This window comes from Nerophis lumbriciformis, linkage group LG18 (assembly GCF_033978685.3).
Source record: "Nerophis lumbriciformis linkage group LG18, RoL_Nlum_v2.1, whole genome shotgun sequence".
NCBI classification, from domain to species: domain Eukaryota; kingdom Metazoa; phylum Chordata; class Actinopteri; order Syngnathiformes; family Syngnathidae; genus Nerophis; species Nerophis lumbriciformis.
The window spans coordinates 39,972,501-39,986,235 of NC_084565.2; the positions used below are offsets into that span (position 1 = coordinate 39,972,501).

General features: G+C 35.7%; 1 protein-coding gene across 3 annotated transcripts in view; it reads left to right on the top strand.

The window, feature by feature from the left end:
* The window catches only part of lpp (LIM domain containing preferred translocation partner in lipoma), a 571,221-nt gene that overhangs the window by 213,803 nt on the left and 343,683 nt on the right, over window positions 1-13,735 (top strand). The window contains exon 1 of one of the 3 annotated variants that reach the window (XM_061978396.2): window positions 2,831-2,978. The exons of the other annotated variants lie outside the window; for them this stretch is intronic. The gene's annotated coding sequence lies outside the window, so the exon portion shown is untranslated. Of the gene's footprint in view, window positions 1-2,830; window positions 2,979-13,735 lie in introns of those variants that run through there. 3 annotated transcript variants of the gene reach the window in all.

Genomic DNA, 13,735 nt, shown 5'->3' on the forward strand with positions numbered 1-13,735 from the left:
TATGTATATATATATGTATATATATATATGTATGTGTGTATGTATATACAGTATATGTGTGTGTATGTATGGATGTATGTATATATGTGTATGTATATACAGTATATGTGTGTGTATATGTATATATGTATGTATGTATGTATGTTTATGTGTGTGTGTGTGTGTGTGTATGTGTATGTATATGTATGTACGCATGTATGTACGTGTATGTATGTATGTGTATGTACGTATGTGTATGTATATATGTATTTGTATGTATATATGTGTATGTATGTATATATGTGTATGTATATATATATATGTATGTGTGTATGTATATATATATACAGTATATGTATGTATGTATGTATATATGTGTATGTATGTATATATGTGTATGTATATATATATATGTATGTGTATGTATATACAGTATATGTGTGTGTATGTATGTATGTATGTATATATGTGTATGTATATACAGTATATGTGTGTATATGTACATATGTATGTATGTATATATGTTTATGTATGTGTGTGTGTGTGTGTGTGTGTGTGTGTATGTGTATGTATATGTATGTACGCATGTATGTACGTGTATGTATGTATGTGTATGTACGTATGTGTATGTATATATGTATATGTATGTATATATGTGTATGTATGTATATATGTGTATGTATATATATATATATGTATGTGTGTATGTATATACAGTATATGTGTATGTATGTATGTATATATGTGTATGTATGTATATATGTGTATGTATGTATATATATGTATGTGTGTACGTATATACAGTATATGTGTGTGTATGTATGTATGTATGTATGTATGTATATATGTGTATGTATATACAGTATATGTGTGTGTATATGTATATATGTATATATGTGTATGTATGTATACTTGTGTGTATGTATATAAATGTGTATGTGTATATATGTGTATGTATATATGTGTATGTATGTATGTATATATGTGTGTGTATGCATATAAATGTGTATGTGTATGTATATATGTGTATGCATGTATGTATGTATGTATGTATGTATGTGTCATGTCTGTGTGATCATGTTTTTGTTTTGGTCATGTTCGGTTTTGTTTTTGGACTTTTTGTGCACTTTTGTTTTGTCACCATAGCAACCATTAGTTTTCACCTGTCACGTCACGCACCTGTTTCACGTTTTGAGTCACGCACCTGTTTTCGTTAATCATGTCTATAGTATTTAAGTTCATTGTTTTTCAGTTTGTCTTCCTGGTGACATACTGTCATGACTTGGTCCTGGGGTTTAGTTTTTCTAGAAGGCAACGGAAAGTTGGCTCGGGCGAGACGGGAATGAAGGTACATTTTTATTTAAAGACTATAAATACAAAACAAGGAAGTAAACAAAAGGCGCGCACAATGGCGGAGAACAAACTATGAAACCAAACACTTGCACAAAGGCAAAAACTATGAATAACAAAAAACACTAATTGTGGCAATAATAAACAAAACTTACTTGGGCATGGACAAAAAGGAGCAGCGTGAACGATGGACATGAAAAAAGAGTCAGAAATGTGCAGAGCATAAATGTGGGGTTGTCGTCCGAACGACAAACTGAGAACAATGAACTTAAATACTACAGACATGATTAACGAAAACAGGCGCGTGACTCAAAACGTGAAACAGGTGCGTGACGTGACAGGTGAAAACTAATGGTTGCTATGGTGACAAAACAAAAGTGCACAAAAAGTCCAAAAACAAAACCGAACATGACCAAAACAAAAACATGATCACACAGACATGACAGTATGTACAACCCCCGTTTCCATATGAGTTGGGAAATTGTGTTAGATGTAAATATAAACAGAATACAATGATTTGCAAATCATTTTCAACCCATATTCAATTGAATGCACTACAAAGACAACATATTTAATGTTCAAACTCATAAACTTTTTTTTTTTTTTTTGCTACTATGTTCAGTACTATGTACTGAATATGGGTTGAAAATTATTTGCATATCATTGTATTCCGTTTATATTTACATCTAACACAATTTCCCAACTCATATGGAAACGGGGTTTGTATATATGTGTGTGTATGTATTGTTGCGTTTGGACCAGGGAATTCAAGTCACAAGTCGCTCCCAAGCTCTTTACGACACTTAAAGCCGAGTTGAAAAACCACCAGAGACAGAATAGGTATTTTGTAATATATTTGCAAAGCTTTGCAGATATACATTCACAGAGACAGCATAGAACATTCGGCTCGCCCCGCTAAGATGGTCTGTCTTCCCGACCCCAAAACCCTCTCCCCTCTTAGGTCGCAGGCAGTCATCTCTCTCTAGCCAAAACAAATGCTTATTATCGCTCTCTCTAACATTCCTCACTTCAAGGTTAAGCACACAGTTTTGCAGACAACCAAAAGACCACATTTGGAAGAAAAACACTAGCTGTTTTGTAATATGAAAATGAAATAAAAAGAAGTAGCACTTAAATTCGGATATATGTAAATATCTGCCTTGGACAGTATGTATGTATATATGTATATGTATGTAAATGTGTGTATATATGTGTATGTATGTGTGTATGTATATATGTGTGTGTGTATGTACGTATGTGTGTGTATGTGTTATGATCCGCTGCCCGGATCATGTTCTGTTTGGTTTTTGGACTCCTTTAGTTCTGTTTCAGCGCCCCTGTTTTGTGTCTCCTTGGTTACCATGGGTGCTGATTGGTTTCAGCTGCCTCTGATTAGTGATCAGGATACTCATCTGCTGCCAGGCACTAATCAGAGTGCTATTTATTCCCGTTTCTTTCCACACTCAAGTCTGGCTTCCTAATTTGCTACATGCAACAGTTAACCACGGTTTGATTCCCGTTTTTTTGTATACCAGCTTCCACGCTAGGCTCTTTTGTTTATGCTAGCTTCCATGCTAAGCTCATTTTTTGTTTGCTAGCTCCCATGCTAGCCCCCCTTAGCTTTTGCCTTGATTAGTGCCTGGCAGCAGGTGAGTATCCTAGACACTAATCAGTTGTAGAAATGATTGGAAACTCAAGACATACAAGTGTATGTCAACTTTTGACTATCCATCCATCCATCCATCCATCCATCCATCTATCGTGGTTGGTGTCAACATGTTGGTTTGAAATGATGATATAATAGAGCGTACAAAAGTGTTTGACGTAAACATTAGGGCTGCCATTACTAAGTCATGGAGTAATATCCATGAGTTTGTTCAGATAAAAGACTTTATAGTCGTATTTTAGGGAAAGTAGTTGAAACTAAGATGTGTCTGGTTACCATAAACCTCATTACCCTCTATTTACTTTTGATTTACCCTCTATTCACCTCCTTTTACCTTAAAACACATTTACCTTTCTGTACCTTTTTTTTTTAACCTTCCATTCACCTTATTTTACCCTCTTGTACCCTTTCTTACCTTCCATTGACCTTCTTTTCACCTTATTGTACCTTCTTGTACCCTTTCTTACCTTCCATTGACCTTCTTTTCACCTTATTGTACCTTCTTGTATATTTTCTTACCTTCCATTTACCTTCTTTTACATTCTTGTACCTTTTCTTACCTTCCATTTACCTTCTTTTACTTTCTTGTACCTTTTCTTACCTTTCATTTACCTTCTTTTCACTTTATTTTACCTTCTTGTACCTTCCATTTACCTTCTTTTCACTTTATTTTACCTTGTACCTTTTCTTACCTTCCATTTACCTTCTTTTCACCTTCTTTTACTTTCTTGTACCTTTTCTTACCTTCCATTTACCTTCTTTTCACTTTCTTTTACATTCTTGTACCTTTTCGTACCTTCCATTTACCTTATTTGAACTACTTGTACCTTTTCTTAATTTCCATGTACATGCTATTTACCTTATTTTACCTTCTTGATCCTTTTTCTTTACCTCCCATTTACTCTCTATTTACCTTATTTGACCTTCTTGTACCTTCTATGTACCTTATTTTACTTTCTTGTTTTATTTTCTTACCTTCTCTGTACCTTATTTTAACTTCTTGTGCCTTTTACTTTTTTGTACCTTTTCTTACCTTCCATTTTTTATTGTCCCTTTTCTACCTGGCATTTATTTTCTATTTGCCTTTTTTACCTTCTTGTACCTTTCCTGACCTTCAGTTTACCTTCTATATACCTTATTTTACCTTATTGTACCTTTTACTTTATTTTACTATCTTGTTTTTTCTTACCTTCCATTCACCTTATTTTACCTTCTTGTAAACTTTCTTACCTTCCATTTACCTTCTTTTCACATTATTTTACCTTCTTTTCACCTTATTTTACTTTCTTGTACCTTTTCTTACCTTCCATTTACCTTCTTTTCACCTTATTTTACCTTCTTGTACCCTTTCTTACCTTCCATTTACCTTCTTTTCACCTTATTTTACTTTCTTGTACTTTTTCTTACCTTCCGTTTACCTTATTTTCACCTTTTACATTCGTGTACCTTTTCTTACCTTCCATTTACCTTCTTTTCGCCTTCTTTTACTTTCTTGTACCTTTTCTTACCTTCAATTTACCTTCTTTTCACCTTCTTTTACATTCTTGTACCTTTTCTTACCTTCCATTTACCTTCTTTTTACCTTCTTTTACATTCTTGTACCTTTTCGTACATTCCATCTACCTTAATTGAACTTCTTGTACCTTTTCTTAATTTCCATGTACCTGCTATCGACCTTATTTTACCTTCTTGATCCTTTTTCTTTACCTCCCATTTACTTTCAATTTACCTTATTTTACCTTCTTGTACCTTCTATGTACCTTTTACCTTATTTTACTTTCTTGTTTTATTTTCTTACCTTCCATTTACCTTCTCTGCACCTTATTTTAACTTCTTGTGCCTTTTTACTTTCTTGTACCTTTTCTTACCTTCCATTTTTTGTTGTCCCTTTTCTACCTGGCATTTATTTTCTATTTGCCTTCTTTTACCTTCTTGTACCTTTTCTTACCTTCAGTTTACCTTCTATATACCTTATTTTAACTTATTGTACCTTTTACTTTATTTTACTATCTTGTTTTTTCTTACCTTCCATTTACCTTCTTGTACCCTTTCTTACCTTCCATTTACCTTCTTGTACCCTTTCTTACCTTCCATTTACCTTCTTTTCACCTTATTGTATCTTCTTGTACCCTTTCTTACCTTCCATTTACCTTCTTTTCACCTTATTTTACCTTCTTGTACCTTTTCTTACCTTCCATTTACCTTCTGTTCACCTTATTTTACCTTCTTGTACCTTTTCTTACCTTCCATTTACCTTTTCACCTTATTTTACTTTATAGTACCTTTTCTTACCTTCCATTTACCTTATTTTCACCTTATTTTACTTTCTTGTACCTTTTCTTACCTTCCATTTACCTTATTTTCACCTTTTACATTCTTGTACCTTTTCTTACCTTCCATTTACCTTCTTTTCGCCTTCTTTTACTTTCATGTACCTTTTCTTACCTTCCATTTACCTTCTTTTACTTTCTTGTACCTTTTCTTACCTTCCATTTACCTTCTTTTCGCCTCCTTTTACTGTCTTGTACCTTTTCTTACCTTCCATTTACCTTCTTTTCACCTTCTTTTACATTCTTGTACATTTTCGTACATTCCATTTACCTTAATTGAACTTCTTGTACCTTTTCTTAATTTCCATGTACCTGCTATTTACCTTCTTGATCCTTTTTCTTTACCTCCCCTTTACTTTCTATTTACCTTGTTGTACCTTTTTAATTTATTTAACTTTCTTGTTTTTTTCATACCTTCCATTTACCTTCTCTGTACCCTATTTTAACTTCTTGTACCTTTTCTTACCTTCGATTTTTTTTATTGTCCCTTTTCTACCTGGCATTTATTTTCTATTCGCCTTCTTGTACTTTTTCTGACCTTCAGTTTGCCTTCCATATACCTTATTTTAACTTATTGTACCTTTTTACTTTATTTTACTTTCTTCCATTTTCTCGAGACATACAAGTGTATGTCAACTATTGACCACGACTGTATAAGCCAGTAATAAGATTGAATTTAGCACTTAATTGAGGCCTAAAGTTTGTAGAATATGTTAAAAAAAGAAAATCAGGTAGAAACCATGAATGACACGCCCCCTTTCACCTCATCCATGACCGTACGAGTCACTCGTGTTTTGATTAGTAGCGGCAACGCGTGTCGGGTTTGTTTGCGGCGCGGATTAAACCTGACTAAACCCTGCCTGGCCTGCAGCTATCCACATCTCTCCAAAATTGTCCAAAATGCGGAACAGTCAAGCAAGTACAATTTATATATATATATATATATATATATATATATATATATATATATATATATAAAAAAAATAATAATAATAATAATTAAAATTAAATAATATATAAATACAAAATAAATTAATTAATTAATTAAAAAAAATAACCCGCTCTCTCCAGTTGGGTAATAACTAAAAAAAGGAGTCAACAAGGCGGTTCATGCAAAGGTCAGCCAGAGCGTGGTGGCGAGGTAGATTTCACGCTGATGCAACGCCGTCTTACAGTCATACAGTACGCTGATGAAACGCAACTAATGACTTTTTTCCTCCCTTTCACACACACACAAAAAAAGGAAAACTTTGCTGCAAAATCCAAGTCGGCTGAGCCGCCGCTATTGTTGGGGCAGCATGAGGAAACTGTGACATGATCAAGTCTGGGGGGCCTGGAGACGCTCATTGTTATGTATCTGCGCGCGCGGACCGGCTGGAGAAAAACGTCTGCCGACTGGCCGAGAAAGTAGCGTTCAAGCTATTCAAGTCGCACCTGAGAGTCGCCACAAAGGGATAAATCTCTTTGGTCGGGCTCAAAGCTGCGATTGTTAGGCGTGGGCTTGTTCCAACAGATACGGGAGTCATCTGTATTCTGTAAACAAAGTGCTATTGACCACTCGGAAGGGATTACGTCCCGGATAGAATAAAAAAAGAGGATCAAAGCGGGCGCCAGTCGATACCTGAGATACTCTAATCTCAAGCAAAGTAGCTCAACTTGCTAATTGCTGCTGGCGTCCAACACGAGGAAACGTGTTTGAGTCCAGCCAAAGATGTTGCAGCATATGTTGGAGACTCAGAGCAAATCCTCTTATCCGTTTGTAACCATACCAATATTTTGGTGCCGGTACTAAAATTATTTCGATACTTTTCGGTACTTTTCTAAATAAAGGGGACCACAAAAAAATGGCATTATTGGCTTTGTTTGAACAAAAAAATCTTAGGTTCCGTTAAACATATGTTTATTATTGTAATTTAGTCCTTAAATAAAATAAACGGGGCCACAAAAAATGGCATTTTTGGCTTTTAAGTCATGGAGTAATATCCATGAGTTTGTTCAGATAAAAGACTTTATAGTCGTATTGTAGGGAAAGTAGTTGAAACTAAGATGTTTCTGGTTGCCATAAACCTCATTACCCTCTATTTACTTTTGATTTACCCTCTTTTCACCTCCTGTTATCTTAAAACACATTTACCCTCCTGTACTTTTTTTTTTTACCTTCCATTTACCTTGTTTTCACCTTCTTTTACTTTCTTGTACCTTTTCTTACCTTCCATTTACCTTCTTTTCACCTTTTACATTCTTGTACCTTTTCTTACCTTCCATTTACCTTATTTTACTTTCTTGCACCTTTTCTTGATTTCCATGTACCTGCTATTTACCTTATTTTACCTTCTTGTACCCTTTCTTACCTTCTATTTACCTTATTTTACCATCTTGTACCTTCTATGTACTTTTGACCTTATTTTACTTTCTTGTTTTATTTTCTTACCTTCTATTTACCTTATTTTACCTTCTTGTACCTTCTATGTACCTTTTACCTTATTTTACTTTCTTGTTTTATTTTCTTACCTTCCTTTTACATTCTTGTACCTTTTCTTACCTTCCATTTACCTTATTTTACTTTCTTGCACCTTTTCTTGATTTCCATGTACCTGCTATTTACCTTATTTTACCTTCTTGTACCCTTTCTTACCTTCTATTTACCTTATTTTACCTTCTTGTACCTTCTATGTACTTTTGACCTTATTTTACTTTCTTGTTTTATTTTCTTACCTTCTATTTACCTTCCATTTACCTTCTTGTACCTTCTATGTACCTTTTACCTTATTTTACTTTCTTGTTTTATTTTCTTACCTTCCATTTACCTTATCTGTACCTTATTTTAACTTATTGTACCTTTTACCTTCTATATACCCTATTTTAACTTATTGTACCTTTTTTACCTTCTATATACCTTATTTTTAACTTCTTGTACCTTTTACTTTCTTGTACCTTTTCTTACCTTCCATTTTTTTCTTGTCCCTTTTCGACCTGGCATTTATTTTCTATTTGCCTTCTTTTACCTTCTTGTACCTTTTCCGACCTTTAGTTTACCTTCTATGTACCTTATTTTAACTTCTTGTACCTTTTACCTTATTTTACTATCTTGTTTTTTCTTACCTTCCATTGACCTTTTTTTTTTTACCTTTTCCATTTTCTCTTGTCCCTTTTCTACCTTGCATTTATTTTCCATTCACCTTCTTGTACCTTTTCTTTAAAACTTCTTTCAAACTTCCATTTAGCCTGTATTTACCTTTTTACTTTCTATTTACCTTCTATTCACTTTTTTTTTTACCTTCATTACCTTCCATTTATTTTCTTTTACCTTTTTTTTACTTCCTATTTACCTCCATTACCTTCTATTTACCCTCTAGTCACCTTCCATTCACCTTTTACTTTTTCAAAAATATTTTATGTACCTTATATTCACCTTTTTTTACCTTCTTGTACCATTTTAAAACTTCCATTTATGCTCTATTTGATATCAAACACTTATATTGTGGTACAGCTTCATGCTAATGTTATTATTGCCTTGTATATAAACTAAATGGCATCTTTTACACCCGACAAGTGCATAGTTGTGTATTCACACCCATAAGTTAATCATTCTGTAGCCTGTGGAGATACAAGGGAAGGTGGTTTTTACGTCAATGAAGGATGCCACTTTTTGTGCTTTTTATTTACCTTTTTCCCTTCCATGATGCCGCCCGAGTATGATGAAGAATCTTCCGAAGGCAGAGAAGAAAAGTGAAATTAGACATGGTAGAAATCGACAGTATGTTGTGATAATGATGACTAAGCAGCCAAGTGGTTTCTCCCATACACTATTTCTATTGAAATGAGTTCAAAAAATAGCACAATATGGATCTTGTCCTTGCATTTATTTGCTTCATTTCCTGCCTTGTTGCCACCGTGTCTGTTTGATCGTGCTCACATCTGGGATGTTTGTTTTGCTGATCATCACAAGCCAAGAGTTGTGTTTTCTGTTCCTCTGACTGACGCCGTGTCCTTAGAGCAGCGTTTCTCAAAGTGTGGGGCGCGCCCCACTGGTGGGGAATAGAGACATGACAGGTGGGGCGCGAGGAACGGGAGGAAATTTCACTTTAAATTTTTTTTTTAATTATTATATTTTTAGATTATTTTTTTTACTATGCTTTCATTTTCTATACACACTGTAAATCACTTTGTGATTCTGTCTGTGAAATCCGCTATATAAATAAATGGAAATTACCGGTACTTATTTTTACTGTAGGCTTTATATTTCTCGGTAGGAGCGAAAGTTTGACAGACATAGCAACAGTAACTAATGGGGGCGGGGCTAAGCGGAACAAACTTTCGAGCGGATGGGTAGCAGGCTAATGTGTGGATCACAATTACACAAATATATACATTTGTGACTCACACCTCAAAGGTCGTCGAGCCAGAGCCAGCGCCTGCAGAGAAACAAAAATGTGACGGGCACACACTGTGTCATTCACCGGGAAGCACTCGCGTCAAGGCAGCTCAGCCCCGAACTCAATGAGGTTTTAACAGATGTTGTGAGCGCGGTAAATTTGATCAAAACACGACCACTGAAAGCGCGACTGTTCTCTGCACTGTGTGAGGAAATGGGAGCTGATCATACAGCCGTGCTGTTTCACAGTGAAGCAAGGTGGCTCTCCTGGGGGAAAGTGCTGTCACTTGCCCTGTCTTGCCAAATGCATAGCTCCTCCTTTTTTTTTTTGCAAAGATTGCAAAGTGGCACTTTTATTGTATTTATTATTGAACTTGATGCAAGTTATTTGATTTATTATTGAACTTGATGCAAGTTATAACACTTTTTTTGATTTATTATTGAACTTGATGCAAGTTATAACACTTTTGTTTTATTTATTATTGAACTTGATGCAAGTTATAACACTTTTTTTGATTTATTATTGAACTTGATGCAAGTTATAACACTTTTTTTGATTTATTATTGAACCTGATGCAAGTTATTGGATTTATTATTGAACTTGATGCAAGTTATAACACTTTTTTTGATTTATTATTGAACGTGATGCAAGTTATAACACTTTTTTTTTATTATTGAACTTGATGCAAGTTATAACCCTTTTTTTGATTTATTATTGAACTTGATGCAAGTTATAACACTTTTATTTGATTTATTATTGAACTTGATGCAAGTTATAACACTTTTTTGATTTATTACTGAACGTGATGCAAGTTATAACACTTTTTTGGATTTATTATTGAACTTGATGCAAGTTATAACACTTTTGTTTTATTTATTATTGAACTTGATGGAAGTTATACCACAGCTGCACAGTTATTTTATTTATTATTGAACTTAATGTTATTTTATGTTATTGAGTTTGAATGTATACAACTTGATGTTCAATACATTTGAAAATGTTAACGCTTGGCATTAGCGCTCTGTTGGGGCGATGGGGGCAGGTGGGGCTTGAAAACTCCCCCTTGTCCAAAGTGGGGGATGACAAAAAAAGTTTGAGAACCACTGCCTTAGAGGCCATGTGGACTCACCATCGCCCCGTGAGGTGCTCAGCAGTACTGCACGGTTATCAAAGCGCGGCCTTGTCTCCATTTCATCTTTTTTTTTTTTTCTCCCCGTGGCTTTTGTCCAGCTCCCGCAGTCAAAAAAAGCACTTGGCCGGGATATCGCTGTCATTAATTGTGTTGGACGGAAAATATTTCCCCTCACGAGATGAGCCGGGCGTTGTAATTAAGCCGTCCCTTTTTCTTCTTCTCGCGTTTAGCAGCCATTGCGGAAGTCATGTGGGCAATCCTGCAGGTAACAATCAAAGTCATCCACTTTGTTACCGTACCACGCTGCTGGGGACACGGCCTGTCACATGACACGCTTCACTTGATGCCATGTTTAATCAATGCGCGGGGCAAGTGGCGCTGGCTTCCAGATAGGCTTTATTTACTCTCCTCGACTTTGCCACAATCCCCCCCTCCAAAGCCAAAGCGCCGATTTGCGTATGTGCCACCTATCCCCCCCGCCTGACACACGCAGCTGCGGGCCAGCGCTGAATAATAGCCCGTCATTGTCATCTCAGGATTAGCACTTGATTTTAATTTCCCAGGCCTCTCGGGGGCAAAAAAAAACCAACCCAACAACAACAACAAAAAACAGCCGATTGACATTCTGGGACGCAAAGACCCCAACCGATGAAGCCCCTTCAAGCCAAACAAGTCGACATGGTTGTTTCAAGTCCAACACAAAGGACTCTGCAGCATCAAAGCCAGAGTTGACTAGTCAATACACTCCAATTCCATAAAACCTGGTTAAATTCAGATTTTTGAGGTCAACCCCTTTTCAGAATCGTATTTTTCCCCCAACACAAGTATCCATGCTGTACATCAGGGATATCCACATTTTATGAGTGAAACTCTTTGCGCAGCATTAACTCATATGACCTAATGCAGGCAACCTACCCTAGTCATGGTGCAAAAATAAGAAAAATCCAACCAACAGACATGGTCACGCATGACACGACCTGCTCACTGGACTTTGTGGATATTATTTTTTTAAAAAAAACTAAATTACACTCATTTAAAATCCGTTACAAAGCATGATGGGAAAAATGTAAAACACTCCATCCACGCTTACCCATGTTTGACTTTTAGCCGTTTGATATTTCTGATTGATTACAAAACTTTTTCGGGAGGTCGTACCGAAGGTAGACAAGGTAGAAGTCAAACTTTTACATACTCTTAAAATTCATTTCTTTTTAATTATTATATCCATACTGTTAATATAATATGCAAAAATGTGTGTATATGTGCATATATATGTGTGTGTGTGTGTGTGTGTGTATCAGTGACATGCAGTCACTAGAAAGAAAAAAAATTTAAAAAGAAAAAAAAAAAATTAAATTGTTATATGTATTCAGTGATTATACTATAAAGTTATTGTCCATTTAACTTCACCAGTTTTAGATTATTTTTATTCAAAATCGCTGAATTTTCCCATTTGCCGTTCAAATACTGAGAAGAGACGGTGTGGTGATCAGCAGCCAGTTGAGGCACGTCACTCAGTGCCTCAACATGGATTCCGGACTCGGCTAACTGCTGGCCTGCTGTGCAGTGAGACTGTATTGCTATATGAACTATATTATACATTTCCATAGTTTAGTTAGCTGAGGTAAATAATGTACAGTGTATTTTGTCAACAACTGTATGTGTGTAACGTATTTCTTGTGCCGAGCGATCATAAAACGGCTGCAAAAGACGCACTGGCTGAGGCTCCAGTAATCCCGCCTCCTGCACCCCCAGCCGTAGAATTGTTATATCAACTAAAGCCCACACTTAAACTTTCCACGTGCAAGATTGAATCTATTTAAAAAAAGTAATTTCATAAGAAGCCAAAAAGTGCAAAAACAATCATGTTCGTGTTGGAGGAGTTGTGAATGACTGCAGGGCCACAACATTAGGTACACCTGCAGACTGCAGGTGTATCTAATTCACAACTCCTCCAACACGAACATGATTGTTTTTGCACTTTTTGGCTTCTTATTAAATAACTTTTGTAACCTATTTTCATGGGCTTTCCTCTTTGTGATGTTAAGTTCCTGTTATGCGCTGTTATACAGTACCGTATATGCCTTGAGCTCTTATTTTGAAGGCGCTAAGAGCGGAAGTGATCACACGGAGTGGAGCGGAGGTTTTTGAAAGAAGGTAAATAAAGTGGTCCTCGTGTAAACTGGAGCCTCCGTGTTTGTTATTTTGTAGTTTCATACAGTATAGGCGACATTTATAAACCCTCGGTTACACTTTTTTTAAATAGATTCAATCTTGCACGTGGAAAGTTTAAGTGAGGGCTTTAGTTGCGGCGCATGGACTTAATTTCTAAGTAAAGGTAAGACCATAATAACGTTTTTTTTTATTAAATGTGCTTTTTTGTGTGCTACAGTTTGTATGTGTAAAGTTAAAGTTAAGTTAAAGTACCAATGATTGTCACACACACACTAGGTGTAATGAAATTTGTCCTCTGCATTTGACCCATCCTCTTGTTCACCCCCTGGGAGGTGAGGGGAGCAGTGGGCAGCAGTGGCGCCGCGCCCGGGAATCATTTTTGGTGATTTAACACCCAATTCCAACCCTTGATGCTGAGTGCCAAGCAGGGAAGAATGCTGGTATGAGCTTTTAAACATAACCCGTTAACTGCTGCCAATCAAATGGTGAATAAGATACTCTTTAGGGTTCATATGTTTGTAAATCTGACTGTGATGAAGTCAGTGCCTCACCAGCCATCAACCTCACCGCACGTCACTGATATATATACAGGTAAAAGCCAGTAAATTAGAATATTTTGAAAAACTTGATTTATTTCAGTAATTGCATTCAAAAGGTGTAACTTGTACATTATATTTATTCATTGCACACAGACTGATGCATTCAAATGTTTATTTCATTTAATTTT